The sequence below is a fragment of the Bos grunniens genome, chromosome 12, assembly GCF_055505025.1.
Source record: "Bos grunniens cultivar Pamir isolate PY7600 chromosome 12, Bosgru_T2T1.0, whole genome shotgun sequence".
NCBI lineage: Eukaryota > Metazoa > Chordata > Mammalia > Artiodactyla > Bovidae > Bos > Bos grunniens.
Genome location: NC_141176.1, coordinates 85,892,057 through 85,911,645, shown reverse-complemented (window position 1 = coordinate 85,911,645; position 19,589 = coordinate 85,892,057). Strand labels below are relative to the sequence as shown.

The window sequence follows — 19,589 nt, the reverse complement described above, 5'->3', positions numbered from 1 at the left end:
AATCTACATGGTTACCTTGGGCTTCCCACGCGGCACTAGTGATAAAGAATGTGACTGCCAATGCAGAAGATGTAAGGGATGCGGGTTTGATCCCTGGGTCAGGAAGATCCCCTGGAGAAGGAATCTTGCCTGGAGAATTCTTGCCTGGAGAATCCCATGGACAGAGGAACCTGACAGCCTACAGCACGTGGGGTCTCAAAGAGCTGGACACGGCTGAGCAACTAAGCACACAGAGGGTTATCAGATTCTCCACCAGAAATTTTTAGGGTTTAGAAACAACGTGAACCCTATGTTGTTAGTCCCCGAATTTGCTTCCTTCCAATATGTAGGCTCAGAAAGTCCTAACCACCTTTGTAGACAAATCTCCTTTGTCTACACGGCATGAAAGTGAAAGTCACTCAGTCGTGTCCGACTCCTTGAGACCCCATGAACCATATAGTCCATGGGATTCTCCAGGCCAGAATACTGGAGTGGGTAGCCTTTCCCTTCTCCAGCGGATCTTCCCAACCCAGGGATCGAACCCAGGTCTCCCTCATTGCAGGTGGATTCTTTACCAGCTGAGCCACAAGGGAAGCCCCTACACGACATGGATACCCTCTATTTCAGTGACTTAACCCTGGAGGGAGGGAATTGTTGCTGCTGGGTTTTTTGGGTTTTGTTGTTGGCCATGCCACTATGCAGCATATAAGATGTTATTTCCCCAACCAGGGATCAAACCCATGTCCCCTGCAGTGGAAGTGTGGGGTCTCAACCACTGGATGGCAGGGAAGTCTCATTGGTGGTTTTTAATGGCATGAAAATAGGTTCCAGGGGATTAATTCATCCTGAAATTTCATCAGTTTCATGGAGTAAGCAATACTCTCCCATTTCCACATCCCCCCACCTGCATCTATTCACATTTGGAAACAACTTATTGTCTAAAGCTGCTTCAAACACACGTGCATACTTTGCCCTATACTTGGGAGGTACTGGGCTTCCCTGGTGGCTCAGAGGTTAAAGTATCTGCTTGCAGTGTGGGAGACCTGGGCTCGATCCCTGGGTTGGGAAGATCCCCTGGAGAAGGAAATGGCAACCCACTCCAGTATTCTTGCCTGGAGAATCCCATGGATGGAGGAGCCTGGTGGGCTACAGTCCACAGGGTTGCAAAGAGTTGGACACGACTGAGAGACTTCACTTCACTTGGGAGTTATAGAACTGGATGATATCAAAGATGTCAAAATAAAGCTGTAAACATATGGAACCAACATCAGAGGTTAGAGTGGTGCAGGTGAGGTGTATTTGATGTAGATAAGCCAAACCTGGGAAGAGTTCTGGGACTTGGTGAGGAGAGCAAATTTAAAGGCCCCCAGAGGAGACTAAGCTTGATGATAAGATGAAGGCCACCCCAGCATCACCACACAAGGAGAGAGGTGGAAAGAGACAAGAAGAGGTGGTTGTATTAGTTTCCTATGGCTGCTATGGTGGCTCAAAACAAGAGAAATTCATTGTCTCATAAACCAGGAGGCCAGAAGTTGAAATTAAGGTGTCTACAGAGTTGTTCTCTTCAAGAGGTTCTAAGGAAAAATCTGTCCCATGTGTTTCTCTCAGCTACTGGTGGTGGCTGGTGGGCCTCGATGTTCCTGGGCTTAGACCTGCGACCTTCTAATCTCAGTCTCCACCTTCATCCCTATGTCTCCTCTCTGCCTTGGAGTCTCTTTTCTTCTTGGGAGGACATCAGTCATATCAGATTCAGAGTCATGCTTATCCAGTATGACCTCATCCTTATATAACTGATTACATCTGCAGAGACCCTGTTTCCAAACTAGCTCACCTTCTTAGGCTCCAAGGGACATCATTCAACCGAGCACAGAGGGCCACCGATTGTCAGATCATACAGGGGCTGGTGACTCTTTGCATGGAACTTGGGTTTTTGTGTTGTTCTGTTTTTCTAAATGCAACCTTAAATCTCCAGAAGATTTTTAGCAGAGGAGAGAAGTAATCTAATATATACATTGGTAAGACCATTCTGGGACTTTCCTGGTGGCTTAGATGGTAAAGAATCTGCCTGCCAATGCAGGAGACCCGGGTTCAAACCCTGGATTGGGAAGATCCCCTGGGGTAGGAATTGCAACCCATTCTGGTATTCTTGCCTGGAGAATGCCATGAAAAGAGAAGCCTGGTGGGCTATAGCCCAGGGGTTCTCAAAGAGTCAGACCCAACTGAGCGACTAACACTTTCACTTTCAGGATCATTCTGACCAGTATGTAAAGAAAGAGTTCTCAGTAGAAGAGAAAAGACATACGAAAAGCCAGTGCACTGACTCCTGCAGTCATCAAGGAGAGAGATGACAGAGGCTTGAAGCGAACGTGTTGGCATTTACAGCCGAGGGGTGTGGACCTTGGGGGAAGGATCTGAAGGATGTAAGTAACACGTGTTGCTGATGGGGCTGATGTGGGAGTGAGGGAAAGGGAGGGACCTGAGATTTCTGCTTTGAGTAACTGGGTGGAGAATGGCACCATTCACAGGAAAGGGAAGGCTGCCAGCTGGGTGGGCTGGACTGGAGTGGTGAGTTCCACTGCGGATGCCTTGTAGGCATGCTGCATGTTAGAATTCCCGGTGGAGATAACATAAGGCAGTTGGAGCCTGGAGAGAGGTCAGAACATGAAAGATAAATTAGACAGTTATCAGCAAGTGAAGGGTAATTAAAGCCACGCCGGATGAGGTCATCTGGAGTTTGAGGGGAAAGCGAGAGGAGAGACTGTTATGCGTCCCAGGATACACTCGGGCTTGGAGGCTGGAGACAAAGAGGAAGACCCAGCAAGAGAAACTGGGTGACAGGAGCTCTGGAGGAAGGAAAAAGTCCAGGAAGGCAAGGGGTCGGGGATCATAACTGTTCCTGCTGTGCATATGGTGATGTGGAAGTCACACGTGGCAGGTTCCATTCATTGTTCAAAACACTGCTTTTTCTACCAGTTGCTACTCTGGTGGGACTCTCCCCATGGGACGAATGATCATCATTCAGCACTGACTTAAGGCTTGGCTATGTGACTAGCTGCGGCCAATGAACTGTGAGCAGAAGTGGCGAGTTATTCACCAAACAGAAACTTTCAAATCCATTGCATGCTCTGCATTGCACTTTGCCTTCAGGGTCAAGATCCCAGCTGGGACTCACTGCTTCAGCACAAACCCAGCGGAAGATGTGAAGAGCAGGTCTCTACCCAATATTTCGTGTGGGGGAAAAATAAACCTTGTTTCTGGGAGCTATGGAGACTCGGGACTAACCATTAACCACAGCATAAACCAGAGAAAGCCGAGAAAACCATCACATCCTATGTAGGGAAGTTGTAAAATGAGATGCTCTTAATGGCTCTGGAGCCCACGGGCTTGTGGGAGGAACAGCAACCTTTACATCAAACTTATCTAAGGTCGGAGCCTAAGTCTGCCACATACTAAGTTCTGAACATCCACCAATGAACCAATGTCTCTGAGGCTCAATTTCCCATCTGTCTTACAGGACTGTTGTGGGATTAAATGTGACCATATTGGCAAAGCATATGGTACATTCCCACCTCTCTCTCCACAAAACATCCTCAAGGTATATATAGATATAAATTTTATATAAATATTATATATGAATATTATATAGAAATGTAATAAATATAAACATTATATATGAATATTATATATTTTATATATTATATACGATTATATATGTTAATTATATATATGAATATTCATTGGAAAGACTGATATTGAAGCTGAAACTCCATACTTTGGCCACCTGACGCAAAGAACTGACTCATTTGAAAAGACCCTGATGCTGGGAAAGACTGAGGGCCGGAGGAGAAGGGGATGACAGAGGATGAGATGGTTGGATGGCATCACCGACTCAATGGACATGAGTTTGAGTAAGCTCCAGGAGTTGGTGACGGACAGGGAGGCCTGGGGTGCTAAGTCCACGCGGTTGCAAAGAGTCGGACTCAACTGAGCGACCGAACTGAACTGATAAATATATATTTATATCTTCTCTCTTTCATTATCTGTTAGCTCAGATTTAGCATTCAAGGCACTGCTAGGTTGCTCATACTATCACCAAGTCATGAGAAAGGGGAGGATATAAGCATAGAATCCACAGAGTCCAGGGCTGGGGCCTGTCCCTGCTCTTAGACTGACCCCAAGAGGACAGCAGGGTGTCCAAGAAATGGAGGTCACACCACTGTCAGTACAGCCTTGTTCACACAAACGGTGGCCCTGGGGGTGCATTCATAAAATCACTCAGGTCTTCTTCAATAATGGAGGTAACCAAGGGGGTTTCACAGGGATAACAGAGCAGATGGTAGGACCTTTAGTGTTGGACTAAGTTTGGGCAAAAGGAAGGCTAGAACTCTTAGTGATTAATGTGATAGAAAACAAGCTTAAGGCTAAAGACTCAGAAGTTCATATTTACTTAATAGAGAATTCACATCTCACCTAAACTGCATTATCCTTTTGAAATAGGTATAGTCATACCCATTTTACAGGTGAAGAACTTGACGCTGAGAGACTAGATAACAGAGCTGGAAATAGCACCCAACTTTATACGCCCCCAGAGTCCATATTCTTTCCATTATGCACACTGCTTCTCTAAAAGAAAATTAAAGTTAGGAAGTCAGAGGTCTAAAAGTATGACCTTAGCCTACAAAACAACTGAAAAGGGGAGGGGAAATCTTGACAACATACGATCACCCAAAAACTTGTACAAAAAATATGACCCTAGAGCATTATTCTTTTTTTAAGATTTTTTTGGGGGGGATGTAGACCATGTTTAAAGTCTTTATTGAACATGTTACAATATGGCTTCTGTTTTATGTTTTGTTTTTTTGCCCAGAGGCATGTGGGATCTTAGCCCCATGACTAGGGATCAAACCTGCACCCCCTGCATCGGTAGAAGTCTTAAACACTGGACCTTCAGGGAATCCTAATAGCCAAAAAGGGGGAAATAACCCCGGTATCCATCAGTGGGTGAATGCGTAAACGAGCTGTGGTCCTTGCATACAATGGACTATTATTGAGCCTCATGGAAGGAAGCCCATGGATGAACTTTGAAAACATTGTGCTCAGGAAATGAAAGAAGTCAGACATAAAGGCCACATACGGTATCAGTTCATTTATGTGTAATGCCCAAGGTAGGTCAGTCCATAGAGGCTTAAGTAATCTAGATGACTACTTGCAGAAGAAAGAGATAAAAGGGAATGGGGTGATGCCTGATGGGTGTGGGGTTTATTTGTGGGGTGATTAAAATATTCTGAAACTGGCAATAATGGTTCAACCTTGTGAACGTACTAAAAACTATGAGACTGTGCATTTCAAAACTATGAATTTAATATCATCTCAATGAAAAGAAAAGAGAAGAAGAAAGGTATAATTTGGGAGTGTCTTCTTTGTAGCACGTGGCATGAAGGCTTGTAAGCCGCTGACTCAATTCCAATTGGACAGTTCTATTTTTGGTTTTTTAAGGAGCCCCCATACTGTTCTCCATAGTGGCTGTACTGACTTACATTCCCACCAACAGGGCAGGGGGGTTCCCTGTTGTCCACACTTGCTCCAGAATTTATCGTCTAAAGACTTTTTGAAGATAGCCATTCTGACTGGTGCAAGATGATACCTCGTGGTAGCTTTGGTTTGCATTTCTCTAACAGTGAATGATGTTGAGACCTTTCCATGTGCGTGTTGGCCATCTGTATGTCTCCTTTGGAGAAATGTCTGTTCAGGTCTTCTGCCCATTTTTTGAATGAGTTGTCTGTTTTTTGATATGGAGCTGCATGAGCTGTTTGTATGTTTTGGAATTAATTCCTCATTGGTTGCTTTGTTTGCAAATAATTTCTTCTATTCTGAGGGTTGTCTTTTCGTCTTGTTTATGGTTTTCTTTGCTGTGCAAATGCTTTTAAGCTTCATTAGATGCCATTTGTTTATTCTTGTTTTTATTTTCATGACTCTAAGAGGTAGGTCAAGAGAGATCTTGCTGCGATTTACGTCAAAGAGTGTCTTGCCTATGTTTTCCTCTAAGAGTTTTATAATGCCCAGCCTTACATTTAGGTCCTTAATCCATTTGAAGTTTATTTTTATATATGGTGTTTAGGGAGTGTTCTAATTTCATTCTCTTACACAAGTATGGCGATTCACTTTGTGGACTGCACAAAATAGCACAATGTAGTAAAGCAAATATACTCCAATAAAAATGTAAGAGAAAATTCCCAACTGGATTGCTTATATGGAGTCTAAACCCCCCAGTCTTAGTGGGGGTTTGGAAGGGAGGCTCGCATCTCAGCAGCCCCTTGATCCTGGGTGAGTGAGACAGGGAGCAGAGCCCAGAGCCCGTGGCTGGCAGGGCAGCAACAGAAGCAGTGGCCCCCGGCCAGAGACCAAGTGGCCCAAATATGAAGATGCACCATGTATGGACTCCCCCAGGCTGTGCAGGTCATCTCCAGAGAGGACTCCAGTGCCCTAGGCGCAGGGGGAATGCCCATCAACTTTCAACTCATTGGAATTACCTCAGGGTCTTCACCTATCTTGAGAATCCCCCGAGGAAAGGAGAAAATACGAAGTGCAGAAGAGCAAGGAAGAGCCTGGTCCATGGGAAGGCAGGTAGACCTCCCTGCACAGGCATCTATTAGATGCCACAGGTTCCCTGGGCTCTCACCAAATGTGCTGCATCTTCGGATCAACACAGTGACTGAGAAAGTTCCCCAGGGACAGAAACACCAGGACACAGTCAAGACTGCCCTGCCGCCCAGATTCCCTCCCAATCCTTGCCATCACACCTCCAAGTTCCAGGAGCACAGGTATGCTCTCTGACTATTGCCAAGGAAATGATTCAACATCTGAGGACAGCAATGATGATAGGGTCCTGGCCTGGAAGGTGGCAATTAGCTCTGTGTGTGTGTGTGTGTGTGTGTGTGTGTGTGTGTGTGTGTCTGGTATATGCGTATTAGTCACTGAGTTGCATCCAAATCTTTGGGACCCCACAGACTGTTGCCCATCAGACTCCTCTGCCCATGGAATTCTCCAGGCAAGAATACTGGAGAGGAGAGCCATTCTCTTCTCCAGGGGATCTTCCTGACCCAGGGGTCGAACCCAAGTCTTCCACACTGCAGGCAGATTCTTTACCACCTGAGCCATGAGGGAAGCCCAGCAATTAACTGGAAATAGCTAAAGTGGGAGGTGGGGGGAAACAGCCAGAGACCTTCCCTCCAGGCTTGATTCCCCATTGCCCCAGCAACCATAGGACCACGCTGTGCTGTGGGCTCCCCAGGTGGAAACTGGAAACTGGTGAAAACTTGACTCCCCTTAACTCTGGATGGAGTCTCCACATGTTTCCACTGGGCAGGGGAGGACGATCTCTGTTCTCTCCTCCTGAGTGGTAATCTCTCAGCCTTGTGCTCCCTTGAAGACTGTGCTCACAGGAACTCAGAGTTCCAAATTAACAACAGTTTGTTATTTCAGCCTAAAATAAGGAAACCAGGCAGTGATGTGCAGGGAGCATTCAGAAAGAAGCTTGTAGTATTTAATCTTGGCCACCACTTCCAGAAAAAATCAAACAAAAAGGTATGAGTACCACACCACCTCCACAAGTCACAAATGCATTCCCTGGTACCATCCTGCAGCATTCTGCAAAAACTTCGTATTTTCTTTGTTTCAGTAATTTGGATTCCTGATTAAACATCTTTCATCCTACTTTTCCCTGGGCTTCCCAGCTGGGGCTAGTGGTAAAGAACCCACTTGCCAATGCAGGAGACTCAAGAGACAGGGGTTTGATTTCTGGGTCGGGAAGATCTCCTGGATGGCAACCCACTCCAGTATCCTTGCTTGGAGAATTCCATGGACAGAGGAGCCTGGTGGGCTACAGTCCATGGGGTTGCAAACAATCAAACACGACTGAAGCGATTTGGCATGCACGTACTTTTCCCTAAATAGGCATTATAGCTTTAGATATCCAAACTTCTTAAGGCTTAGGGTTTGTTTTTAACCCCTGTGAAAAATTGCTAATGTAATTTCCTGCTTAGCAGTACCACCAGCTATAAACAGTGCCTGAATCTTCACAAAACTTGAGTGCCCAGAGATGAGGAGAAAAATTTTTGTTTCAATCTGATCCTCTTTCTTTTCTTAAAAAGAAAAAAAAATCCGCTTCTAACTCAGACTGTACAAGGTCCTGTCTAGATCCTTTTTGTCAGTGACTTGATATCTTTTCGATTACAGAACATTAAAATGCACCCAGAGAGCCTAAGGGGAAAAAAAAAAATAAATATGGCATTTGTCTTAAACTCATAAAAGGGGTCATACATAAAAGGAATTTAATAAAAATTATTACCACCTAAGAGCCATGCCAAAATTTAATTATACATTTTCAACCCCCAAAGTAAATGCTCTAACATCTAAACCCGCTGAAAATCGGCCTGGCTTTATTACTGCCATACCTACAGTGTTTTTGTTTTTCTTTTGCTTTTTTGAAGCAGTCTCGTTTAATTCTTGAATGCGTGAGCACCTAGCAGTGCAGGTAGAGAGAACTTTTCTCTTTTGCTAAAATAGGCTCTATTTTCAAAGGCCCATGGCAATCCATCAGCAAGTTCCTGGGGGTCATTAGGCCCCACCCCCTTTCCAGGCAGACACTGAAGGATGCTGCTGGCTGGATGATGCCAATGTCTGGGGCTGTGTTATCAGCTCCACTGTCCCCGGTTCCTCCGTGTCACAGCAATCTTTCAGAAGGGAATGAGTCCCCCCTGCCAGCTCTTATATTTTGTATAAGCCCAGATGTCACACTTTGCTAATACCATACTAGACTGTAATGTTTTTATAATATAGTGTAGAAAACCAAAGCGGAGCCAAATAGACACATTGCTGCCAGATGGCTGACCTTTATTTACTGATAAAGGGGTTTTGTTGTTGTTGTTGTTGTTTTAATTGTAAAACTTGAACTTGTTAGAAATGAGCTGAGTTTTCAAGTTTACAAGTGAGCACAGTCCTCTGGGTGGAAGGCGGGAGGGCAGATGAGCTCAGAGAGAGACAAGCTGTGTGGAAACCCAGAGGTTTTCATGGGGCAGGGACAGGGAGGTGGGAGGGAGGGCACTTGCCCCCAGGCACTCGGGTTTTCTGGGCTTGGGGATGGCTGGTGTCCTTGCTCAGGAAATAAGCCTCGGGGCTTTCAGAGCCTGCCTGCCTTCAGAGGGTGAGGGGCTCTTACTCAAACCGCGTCTTGTCTTCCTCCAGTACCCCCTCCAGAGAAGCAGAAAGTCGACCGTGTGGGTTCTCAGTCACGCCTTTCCCTTTCTCCCTAAAGCCATTCTTGTATAGTAACCGAATTCTTAATTGAATGTAATCATGTTATTGCTTCAAAGAGAGGCCATTAACCCTCCTCCAGATTTCCCTGTAGATTTATTTCCTTTGAAAATGTTTTCTGTCCCCATGCACACATTATTTTTCCTTTGTGATTGGTTCTAAAGACAGCCGGTACTTTAATGAGCCTTTTCCCCATTTCTGATATTTTTTTCCCCAAAACAAATGATTCTCCCTCCATATTTATTGATATTGAACTCTGAAAGCACTGTAAAATCATCATGACCTTGAAAACAGAAAGTAGCCTCCTTCTCTGTCATCAATAGTCCAATTATCAGATACTTTAATAACAATACATGGCTTTGTCAATACATTTATTTCCTATCAGGAACCCCCTGGATTTGTTACTTTTATATTTGTTAATAATTCGCTGTCTCACTCATCTGAACCATACTATCATTTTACTTTACTATTTTCAGATAAACAATAATCCCACTTTCCCACCTGCACAGATTCATCAGGCCAATAAGCGTATTATCCCAGTGAATGGGGATATATTAAAAACTGGATATTCTGCCCAGTTCAAAGATTTCCTGATTCAGATATATTAAGAAACCTATCCACCCTTCTGTCTTCCATGCTTGTTTCCTTTCTACAATGTAGAGTCTTATAAACTCAGTCTTAATTATTGATACTGATCCCTCTACAGAGGATGACCACCCCAGCTAGACAGTTTGAATCCCTCCATTCCGGGTGAATATCTGAGTGGGTAAGCATTATGTCTGGAAAAGGAAATGGCAACTCACTCCAGTATTCTTGCCTAGAGAATCCTGTGGACAGAGGAGCCTGGTGGGCTGCTGTCCATAGGCTCACATAGAGTCAGACACGACTGAAGCGACTTAGCATGCATGCATGCATTGGAGAAGGAAATGGCAACCCACTCCAACCTGCCATCTACAGGGTCACAGAGTCAGACACAGGTGAAGTGACTTAGCAGCAGCAGCAAGCATTATGTCTCAAGAGTAGTAAGGTGAAAATGTCAACTGGGAGGTTTAAGGTACTGGGATTTGCAATCAAATACCGTGGAATCCACCCCAAGCCCGCCCCACATCTTGTAGGCCTGGGATGGATGCTGGACAGCTCCCTTCAATGCTCTACACCTCCTTAAAATGAGAACTGTGATAACCACCTGTGATTACCCAGATTCTTATGAACACCAACGAATGTACGTGTAACAGTGATTTGCAGACTAAATATCTAGAATACACTCTGACTATCAGTTTGGATGGTCCTTCACTCTCCTGTTTATTCCCTTGGAGAAGGGGGAGCAGAGACAGTGGTTACAAAAGTCCGGCCAGGTGAGCCAGAGCAGAGAGGAGATGGAGGTAGGCAGTCAGGAAGATGAAGCCTTGGAGGAGGTGATGTCCCTGGAATGTGATGAGATCGCACACAGCAGGTGTGACCAGAGGGCCTGGGAGAGTCAGGCAGAGCTTCTCAGAAAAGGAAGCCACAGGAAAGAGAGGTGGGACACAGAACCCCGATTCTCCTCTTGGGGATTTCCCACCCAGCCCAGCCTCTCTCCCTGTACCTGCTCCCACCTCTGCCCACTGCCTTCAGCAAGCGATGCTCACAGGTTGACGGTTTGGCCACGAGGTAAGAGACCTTAAATCCTCAGTTCACTTGCAGCAGTGGGTCGTGCATGCATGCCCGACCCACTTTAGTCGTGTCCGACACTTTGCAACCCCATGGACTGTGGCCAGGCTCCTCTGTCCATGGAATTTTCCAGGCAAGAATACTGGAGTAGGTTGCCATCTCCTTCTCCAGGGGATCTTCCCAACCCAGGGATTGAACCTGTGTCTCTTACATCTCTTGAATTGGAAGGCGGATTCTTCGCCACTGGTGCTACCTGGGCAGCCTAGTGGGGTCAGACTCGGAGAAACGTGCTCAGGATGCTCAAAATTGTGTGTAAAATGTGCCTTGAATAACGTGAGGACTCAGTCATTGTGGATCAGAGGGATTAGAGAAAGAAATCTGAATTTCAGACAAGCCCAGAAGTAAAAGTAGATGTAACACTGCCTGCGTGCCTCTTCTCTTCAAACAAACAAATGAAGATAAGAAGAAAAATGCTTTCTCTCCTGTCGATGCATAGTACATAACTTACACATCTTCCCTTTCTCTCTTTTAATTACTTTACATGATGATATTGAAGATAGAATCATCAAATTCCTACTGGCTTATTAGTGGAAAGAGAACTTTCTTTTTTTCACTTTTTTTAAGTTAGATTCAAATCCAGGTTTGTCTAACTTTATGGTTTTTTTTAAATTTTATACAATTTTAAATGTTGCAAAACATGGACTATATTCCACATGTTGTACAATACGTCCTTGAGACTGTCTTATACTTAGTATTCTGTGCCTCTCACTGTCTTGCCCCGTTACTGCCCACTCCAGACTGATAACCACTAGTTTGCTCTCTATGTCTGTGAGTCTGCTTGTTTTTTTGCTATATTCATGAGTTTGCTGTATTTTTTAGATTCTGCATATAAATGATATGGTATAGTATTTGTCTTTCTCTGTCTGACTTATTTCATTTAGCATGATGCCTTCCAAATGTTGTAAATGGCATTATTTCATCCTTTTTTATGGCTGAGTAATATTCCATTGTATATGTGTACAACATCTTCTTTATCCATTTATCTGTCAAGGGACACTTAGGTTGCTTTCAGTTCAGTTCAGTTCAGTCACTCAGTCATGTCCAACTCTTTGCAACCCCATGAATTGCAGCAAGCCAGGCCTCCCTGTCCATCACCAACTCCTGGAGTTCACCCAGACCCACGTCCATCGAGTCAGTGATGCCATCCAGCCATCTCATCCTCTGTCATCCCCTTCTCCTCCTGCCCCCAATCCCTCCCAGCATCAGAGTCTTTTCCAATGAGTCAACTCTTCACATGAGGTGGCCAAAGTACTGGAGTTTCAGCTTCAACACCATGAGAAATGCTGGACTGGAAGAAACACAAGCTGGAATCAAGATTGCCGGGAGAAATATCAATAACCTCAGATATGCAGATGACACCACCTTTATGGCAGAAAGTGAAGAGGAACTAAAAAGCCTCTTGATGAAAGTGAAAGTGGAGAGTGAAAAAGTTGGCTTAAAGCTTAACATTCAGAAAACGAAGATCATGGCATCCGGTCCCATCACTTCATGGGAAATAGATGGGGAAACAGTGGAAACAGTGTCAGACTTTATTTTGGGGGGCTCCAAAATCACTGCAGATGGTGACTGCAGCCATGAAATTAAAAGATGCTTCCTCCTTGGAAGGAAAGTTATGACCAACCTAGATAGCATATTCAAAAGCAGAGACATTACTTTGCCAACAAAGGTCCATCTAGTCAAGGCTATGGTTTTTCCTGTGGTCATGTATGGATGTGAGAGTTGGACTGTGAAGAAGGCTGAGCGCCAAAGAATTGATGCTTTTGAACTGTGGTGTTGGAGAAGACTCTTGAGAGTCCCTTGGACTGCAGGGAGATCCAACTAGTCCATTCTGAAAGAGATCAGCCCTGGGATTTCTTTGGAGGGAATGATGCTGAAGCTGAAACTCCAGTACTTCCCCTCTTGGCAATTGTAAATATCACTGCTGTGAAATTACCAACACTGGGGTGCTTGTATCTTTTTGATCTGGTGTCCTATTTTTTTTTTTTTTTTTTTTTTTGCTTATATACCTGAAGGAGAGCTTTCTGAGCAGCTACCATGTGCCACACAGGACCTAATTGTGCACAGATGACTAAATCAAGGTCCCTAGAACAAGCAGTACCTGTCTTCATCCTACCCAGACCTAACCTAGGCTTCCTTGGAAATTATTTGTTTCTGTGCAACTGAAAACATTTGTCTAAGGCACATATTAAAAAACAAACAAAATCTAGCAAGAATTGAATTAGCAAATACTTTTCACTAAAAACTCACTCGCTTTCATTAAACAAATATCCAGTAAAATTAATTAACAGATGTCCATTTACAAATTACAACCCAAACCCTCCTAGTGACCTTCTTCAGACAATGCTTTCTGTGACATAAATCTCAGTGGGCACCAGCAGTTCCTCAGATTTATCGTCAGCCACCTTCTCGATTACCCTAGCACACGAAAGCAGGCTTTTCTCATTTGTTCTTTATCTGTTATTCAGGTAATTTCTCTTTCCCTCGTGTATCTCTGAAGACATTCTCTCCATTCCAAGAACCGATTTCTTTTCTAAATTGCCTGGCTTTCTTTTCACCCCTTACCGTCTTTCCTCTATCTTTTTAAATATTTCTCCCACCAAAGAGCTCTCCTCACCATTTTAATCATCCGCTCCACTCTTGGGTTTCTTTATCCTGCTCTAAATCCCCTCCTTTCCAAAGCAAACCGCCACCTCAGAGAAACTTCTTTCTTCACACCCCACCATATCAGCAATTTTTTTTTTCTCAGTGGGGAATCATTTTTCCCCAATTCAGTTTGCTGTATATTTTCTCCTGGAAGTGAATTCTCAGGGCATGTGGTATGGATCTCATCTCTCCCTTCCTACAGAAAGACTTCAATCCTTTATGTCATATGTAATTTGTATTTTGGCGATCCCTGCTGGGGTCAGTTTTGTTTTTTTTTTTTTTTTCCTGTGAGGCAGCAGAAGTTCCCTCAGAACATTAATCTTGTGGTGGCCAGAAATGGAGATAATGTTCAAATATATTTCCTCCTGTGAACCTGCATGTGTGGTTTGGCAGAGAATTCACAAACCTCACTATCTTCCTGTGTCTTTTCATGATAATCTTTCAGGCGAAACTGGAGTCGCCTGCCAGCCTCATGGGGGTGGGAGCAAAGCTTGCAGGCTCTGTTCCTGGTTGTGCCCAGAGATGCCTATGGACTCTCCTGTTACAGTGGAATGGGAAAGGAGAAAGGGAAAAAAATACACATTGATATGACTCCCCTACCCTCAAAGCCCCCCAAATGAGGCCAACTCAGAGGGAGAATAGGGCTGCCGAGGATGAGATGGTTAGAAAGCATCACCAACTCCATGGATTTGTTTGAGCAAACTCTTGGAGATAGTGAAGGGCAGGGAAGCCTGGCGTGCTGCAGTCCATGGGTCACAGAGCTGGACACTTCGCACCTGAACAGCAGAGCATCACTTTGCTTGATAACCTCCACTGACAGCATTCCTGGGCTGAAGCACTCATCTGCCTGATAAACTCCACCCTTCATGGAACAAGTCCAGGTCTTGCCTATTGAATCTATCTTTAATGGTACATTTTCTCTAATTTGCCCTTCTCTGTGGTTTCCATGGGCTTCATAAGTGGTTCAGGGGTAAAAAAATCTGCCTGCAATGCAGGAGACCTGGGTTCGATCCCTGGGTCAAGAAGATTCCTTGCAGGAGGGCATGGCAACCCACTCCAGTATTCTTGCCTGGAGAATCCCATGGACAGAGGACCCTGGCGGGCAACAGTGCATGGGGCCGCAGAGAGTCGGACATGACTGAAGTGACTTAGCATGTATGCACATGGTTCCCGTACAAGTTACACAGACTCTTTTCAGCTCATGTTTCCTAGAACATAGAGCCCTTGGTATCCTCATTTCAGTTTCTCCTGGGTCTTCTTAAACTCTGGGTCCTCTCACAGGTGATAGGGAATCTCCTTTTGATGACTAAAGTCCTTTAACTTGGGCTTTCTTCAGCTGACCACGTGCTTCAACCAGTTACATAAATCTTCATGAATTCCTGACTTTTCATCTGCTTATCTCATACGTTTTTCATTAGTTTTAGAGATTCACCTCTGTGCCCCTTTTCCTGGTCTGTTTCGTGTAAGTTACTTACCCACACTTAACGCCTACAGGCAAAGAAGTGTCCTCTTAATGCTCCAAGGGTTTATTATTATATCTGAGATAAGATGTTAGCATACAGAATTTACATGGAAGGCTCTGTTTTGCAAATATCAAATGGCCAAGATGATATGCTCTACAAGGTTAGGAAGAGAGAAGCTTCATTGCAGGATGGTGTGGAAGGGGTCAGGAAAATGCCATGGAGATGGAGAGAGGTGTGTCTAAAAGGAAACTCAAGCTGTGTTGAGGAATCCATGAACGTGCTGAGAGGGCCAAGTCAGCAGGAACTGTGGGGGTAAGAGGGAGGTGAGCATGGAGGACTCCTCAAAAATCAGAATGGGGAAGAAAATCAAGTCCTGATGGTGATAGCCAATTTGGGTAGGTGGGACATTATTTCAGCAGCTTTGGAGACACTTTGAGAATATTTGGAGGGGAAATGGCAAAATCAGAGCTGTGTTTGCAAAGCAAATCAAAGCTCCAATTGAGCAGTGACTACAGCAGGATGCGGCAGGGGGCAGGCATCTTGTAGGAGTCAGTATGAACTTGAAGTTATCAGAGACAGAGGAGTGGCCATGTGAGGAAACCGATGTGGGATCCGCTGAATGGTCAAAGACTCCCTTTTGGACAATCAGTGAGCGGAAGGCAGAGTATAATTGCACAGACAAGGTCTCTTTTCTGTCTTTAATGTGTCTTCAACCTTGGAAAGCAGCGTAGCCACAGCCAATGTTTGTCAAACAATCACTACAGGTCAGGAACTGTGCTAAGGACTTAATGCAGGTTAACTAGCATATTCCTCGTGACAAACCATTTGCGAGAGGGGAACCTGAGGCCCAGAGAGGTCAAGGAACTTACCTGAGCTACACACCCAGCCTGCTTCAGGCAGTCTGGCTGCAAATTCTGTGTTGTTAACCACTGCACCGCACCGCCTCTCCTCGCCTGGTTACGGAACACGTTCTGGTTGCAGACACGCTAGGTTCACATCCAGGTCCGATCCGATGTCATTCCAGTGTGATGGTGAAGTTGGCCGACTTCACTGAGCCTCAGTCCTAGCTGTAAAACAGGAAGATAATAGACCCTACCTTGGGGTTACTGTAAAGATTAAAGAATCCATCTTAAGTACTTTGCAGTCTCAGCAAACTTTCTGTACCAATAACAGCATAAGAGTGATTCAGTGAATCAATAATTATTCATCAATAGTTCAATGAGTCACAATCAATAATAATAATGACTTAAGGGATGGCATAGAGTGGGGGTTGGAGGGAGATTGAAGAGGGAGGGGGCATATGTCTACCTCTGGCTGATTCACGTTGTTGTATGGCGAAAACCAACACAACACTTAGTTGTGTGTTAGTGTAGTGTTAGCGCAGTAAAGCACTTAGTGTAGTGTTACTCAGTTGTGGCCGACTCTTTGTGATCCCATGGACTGCAGCCTGCCAGGCTTCTCTGCCCATGGAATTCTCCAGGCAAGAATACTGGAGTGGACTGCCATTCCCTTCTCCAGAGGATCTTTCCGACCCAGGAATAGAACCCGGGTCTCCTGCATCGCAAGCAGATTCTTTACCATCTGAACTACAGGAAAGATAAAGTTGCTGCTGCTGCTGCTGCTGCTAAGTTGCTCCAGTCGTGTCCGACTCTGTGCAACCCCATAGACAGCAGCCCACCAGGCTCTCCCATCCCTGGGATTCTCCAGGCAAGAACACTGGAGTGGGTTGCCATTTCCTTCTCCAATGCATGTAAGTGAAAGTGAAGTCGCTCATTCGTGTCTGACTCCTAGCTATTACCCTCCAATTAAAAAATTTTAAAGTATAGTGTTTCGATGAATGCCTGTTGTTAGTACAGCAAGTCCTAGACAAACTCAGTTTGGCATTATTGCCTCCATATGGACTTCTCTTCCTGAATGTCCCCTGAATTCTGTTCTGACTATAAGCCATAGGACCTCTCCCCTTCCTAGCACAAAGCTTACATAGTGTGAAGTGTTTCCACGCCTTGCCTCCCACCTCGTGCTCTGAGAGCAGAGCGATTCCCACCCTTGAATCATATGTGGCTCCTCATTCATAGCCAGTGTCTAGATGGTCAGTATGTCCCCTGGCACTCACAGGGGAGTGGTTGCAGAATAAATCTTTTATTCTCATTCCTCGAGGCCAGAATTGTCTCCCTCCTATTATATCCCGCTGTCTACACCTAAAGTCATCCAGTTTCTTACTCACTTGTCCTAACCTCCTGATGTCCTTTAATTACAAGCATATGCCGGCTCTAGCAAGCATTTCATTAGTACATGGTATGTAAACAGTCTCGTCTTGCTATTGCTTCGTGGCATTTTGGTGCTGTTTAAGCCAGCAATGTTCCTTTACTTCTCCAGAAATTTCATTTACAAATAAATCACAGTCATCGTATGCTTTTTATGCTTGGTATCTCTGACTGCTAAGGTTTTCTATATTATTTCCAGTGGCTTTCTAATCAAGGTTTTCCTAAAGAAAAAATAAAAATACTTTATGGATCCTTGCACACATCTGTTTAAATCTTCCTAAAGACCAATCATTTGTGGTTTTTTTTTTTCTTTTTAAAGTTCTTTCATTTAAGAATTCGAAAGAGCCGTTCATTCTTTCTGCAGAGAACTAAACATGCCCTACTTTCCTTATCCAGTCTGTAGTTTTCTTTCTTAAAAATGTTCAACCTCACTACTTGTGCAACTTTTCAACACTTTACTTCCTCCACTCTCTTTCTGACTTTGAGTGAGGACTCTTCAATGTGGATCACAGTTTATTTTTCCTTCCCTTTTTCTCCCTGAGGCCGGTTCCCTCTCCTGCCATAGATGCTCCTTCGAGAACCCCCTTTCTCTTCCTAGCAGGAACATTTACATAATTATCAGAAGATCCCTTGCTACCTGCTTTGTAGTGGCAGGCATCAGACACACAGTAGCCATGTCTGTCTTCCTTCCAATAATCCTCTCAGTCGGGGGTGGGAACTGCTTTTGAAACTGCTTTCCAAATAATAGAAGTAAGATACAGAAGAGTTAATTAATTTTCCTAAGATTAAAAATTAAATCAAATTGGAGCATCATTCTCTGAGGTCCCAACTCCTTGTTACTGACTGACTCTGCACCGTTGATTAGTAGTGGAAAAGGAAGAAAATCACCCCTCCCCTGTCTGCCATATCACAGTCCACATTCCCCTAAATAGACATCTGCAATCATGCAAGTTTTCAGGAAGAGTCTCGAATTTTCTTTCAGTGTAACAGCTATTAATTTATGTTCCAAGTAACATGAGGAACACTCAAGGTAAACCCAATATTGTCAGATCCACAGTCCACCACACTCAATTCTGAGCCTGTTTGCACTGTCGACTTGCTGGATGGCCGCCGGAAGTCATTGCACTCTGATAGGTCTCAATTTCCTAATTCATAAAATAAATGGGCTCGATTTTCCCCAAGGTCTCTTCCAGGTCTGACTGTTCTTAATCTCTGCTATAAGATAGAAATGGTCATTGCCAACTTTCTCAATATTCTTGGTATGTCCCCTGAGATTTCTCCTGCTGGGAAAAATGTATCTGTAAAAATCCTAGGCATAAAAGTGTACAAGTGAAATATGAAAGGCTTATTAAACAAGCCCTATCCTTTCAACTGGGGTATGACAGTGCGGCTTCCGCTAATAAAGTGATACAGCTTCCTAATCCAGTGAGAATACAAACCGAGACTCGCAGTGCAGACGTCAGGTATGTTCTGTACCATATCAACATATTTATATGTCACTTTTCTGTTAAAATTACAGTTTTTTGACAGCCTTCATCCTTCTTGTTATAGTCAGAAGGAATACTCCTACAGGCTTCTCTCTTTTGTTGTAACAGGTTTCGTAGTATCATGATTTCAGATCATGACTCTGAATAGTTTAATGTCTCTTCTTGAAAATGGGACAGTTTCTTTCTTTATGACAGGTGAATTTCCAAATATCCATAACCCGAATTTTAGTCCATATGAGTCTTGTGTATGACTAGGCCAGCTGAACTGTTGTCAAGGTAAAGAATGGTAGCTGGTTCCCAAGATTTAGCTCCTCCAGAAATCTTTTCAGAAAATATTCATTAAATGAATGAAATTTTAAAGAGCAATGCTTCCCATTCATCAAGTGCATCTTAGTCACTTGAGGATGTTTAGAGCGCAGATCCTGAACCATCAGTTCAGGGGCAGAGACTGAAATCAGGATGATAAACCTCCTGGGTTTCCTCATGACTAAAGAGTTTCTGGGATAATGGACTTTCAGTGCGGAAACTGACAAAGTCCTATTTTTGTTATCATTTAGTTGCTAAGTCGTGTCCGACTCTTTGCAACCCAGTGGACTATATAGCCCACCAGGTTCTTGTGTCCATAGGATTTTCCAGGCAAGAACACTGGAGTGGGTTGCCATCTCCTTCTCCAGGGGATCTTCCCAACCCAGGGATTGAACCTTCATCTCCTACATTGTCAGGCAGATTCT

At 44.3% G+C, this 19,589-nt stretch overlaps 1 long non-coding RNA gene across 3 annotated transcripts in view; it reads left to right on the top strand.

The window, feature by feature from the left end:
• Window positions 1-1,352: 1,352 nt before the first annotated feature.
• The window catches only part of LOC147362035 (uncharacterized), a 33,888-nt gene continuing 15,651 nt past the window's right edge, over window positions 1,353-19,589 (top strand). Inside the window, exons 1-3 of one of the 3 annotated variants that reach the window (XR_015137712.1) lie at window positions 1,353-1,429; window positions 2,226-2,399; window positions 2,953-3,237. This is a non-coding gene — a long non-coding RNA (uncharacterized LOC147362035). Of the gene's footprint in view, window positions 1,523-2,225; window positions 2,400-2,952; window positions 3,238-19,589 lie in introns of those variants that run through there. The other 2 variants (XR_015137710.1, XR_015137711.1) reach the window with 2 other exon arrangements.